Raw genomic sequence first — 2,553 nt, 5'->3', positions numbered from 1 at the left:
GATCCTGGACAGATGTCATACAGACACTAAGAGTAAACAAATGCCAGCCCAGGCTACTAAATAAAACAAAACTCTGCATTACAATTGATGAAAAAACTAAGATATTCCATGACAAAACTAAATTTACACAATATCGTTCCATTAATCCAGTCCTACAGTGGATAATAGATAACTCTAACACAAGGAGGGAAACTACACCATGGAAAAAGCAAGAGAGTAATCTTCCAATAAACCAAAAAGAAGATACCCAAACAAACATAATTCTAACAACACATATAACATGGAAGAACAATCACTATTTCTTAATATCACTTAACATCAATGGACTCAATTCCCCAAGAGTAAAATGTGGATTTTTTTATTCCTTCCTAAAAGGGAGAACAATACTCACAAGAGGAAACACAAGGACAAAGAGTAGAGCAGGGACTGAAGAAAAGGCTATCCAGAGACTGCCCCACCTGGGGTTCCATTCCATATGCAGCCACCAAACCCAGTCACTATTGTTGATGCCAAGAAGTGCTTGATGACAGGAGCCAGATATAGATGTCTCTGAGAGACTCTGCTAGAGCCTTACTGATACAGATGGGGATGCTTGCAGCTAACAATTGGACTGAGCACTGGGACCTCAATGGAGGAGTTAGGGGAAGGACTTAAGGAGCTGAAGGTGTTTGCAACCCCAAAGGAAGAACAACAATACCAACCAAACAGAGCCCTCCTCCCTGCAGAGGTCCCAGGAACTAAACCACTGACCAATAAATACAGTTGGAGAGAACCATGGATCCATTCTCATATGTAGCAGAGGATGGCATTTTCTGGCATCAATAAGGAGGAGAAGCCCTTGGTTTTATGAAAGCTTGTTTCCACAGTGTATGGTAATGCCAGGGAATTGTGTTGGGTGTGGAAACATCTTCATAGAAGCAGAGGGAGAAGAGAGGGTGCATCAGAATGGGAGAAGAGGGGATAATGTTTGAAATGTAAATATATAAATTATCCAATAAAAAATAAATAACTTTTGAAACCAACTAAGAATTAAATACTAAATAATTTCTTTATATATTATATATTATAATATAGTATATATGAATAACATATATGTGATTCATATGAACACAATTTGATTTTAATATAGGATATAAAATGGGAATATATGACAAGCAAAAGATCATTTGGAGAGTGTGAAAAATGCATTCATATAGGTTTATTTCAGAATTATGATAATGTGACTAATGGTATACCCTACATAATAAACAAATAAGATAGAGACTGTGGGAATGTCCTTGTCCTTTCTAGGAAATGAGTGTCTGAGTTTGAAGGCACAGAAAATGTCTTTTATACGTAAGAGACAAATGTGTAGCTTGAAAGTCTCTACTCCCCCCACCATTCCCTATGTTTGTTCCATTGGGAGGATAATCCAAGCAGCTAACATGCTGACAACCTTGATAAGTGGAAATACAAAAACCAACCAAGCTACAGAAACAAAATTCAGCATAAGAAAACCTCTGTCTCTAACAAAATATGTGTGCTCTGACCTCCATATCCATACTCAAATGTAGAAATGAACATAAAACATGATACTAAATATTGTAACAACACAGAAAAATAGAAAATTCCCAGTTAATCATTAAAACACCTATGTATATAACACAATTACTCACATATGTGAATAAGGATATTCCTAAATATACATTTTACTCATAACATCTAACTTTAACTAAGATATTAGGTCTCACAAGCTCTATTTTTACTCAATTCAGTAGTGCCTATAAGAAATATCTGAGACATTATTTTTAAAATTTAGTTACTTAGATAATATATGAAAGACACTTTTCCCAATGTCTATTAAATAATGTTTAAAATGCCCAGAAAATTGGTGGTAATGAGCTATATAAATATGCATTAGATGACCTACCATGGAAATCAAGAGTTAAATTGTAAGTGTTTTCAATGCTAATATGTGATTCTGTGGGTTGTCTTGTTTCAAGTAGAAAAATAATGTCTTAGAAAATTTGTGAAATATTTTCTTTCTTATTCATTAATCAAATCCTATAGCAGAGTTGAGATACAGAATTCTACCATGAATCATTCTTGTTCAAGAAACCTGGACAAGCCTGTTTTGCTGTTGCTTATTTGTTTGTTTACTTTGTTGTTGTTTTTATAACTATATTAAAGCATCCTCAAGAGTCACATTTTGCCAGTAGTTGTTGAAATAACCAGAAGCAAACTGCCATTGCTTTCTGTGATAGCCCCTTATTTAGTCAATTATGATAATTGACTAATTAAAACAAGTATAACATTAAAATCTGAATATTTTAGTGAGTTGAAGGCACTATTAGTTATATAGGAAAAAAAGAGAAAAAGAACCAAGTTAAAAACCCTAGAATTTTACTCACGTAATATGTCCATTTTCTTACCTACTGTTTTTAATTTTATTTTTTATGTCCTTCATTATATTCCCATCACGTATCAAAACATGTTTGAGTGCTCTATTCTACTAAAATTTAAAATTAACAAAATGGCAAGGTTTACTATACGTGTTATTCTCCCTCCTTTCTG

This window comes from Rattus norvegicus, chromosome 14 (genome assembly GCF_036323735.1).
Source record: "Rattus norvegicus strain BN/NHsdMcwi chromosome 14, GRCr8, whole genome shotgun sequence".
NCBI classification, from domain to species: domain Eukaryota; kingdom Metazoa; phylum Chordata; class Mammalia; order Rodentia; family Muridae; genus Rattus; species Rattus norvegicus.
The sequence above is the reverse complement of the archived record's forward strand: the minus strand, read 5'-3'. Positions refer to the sequence as shown.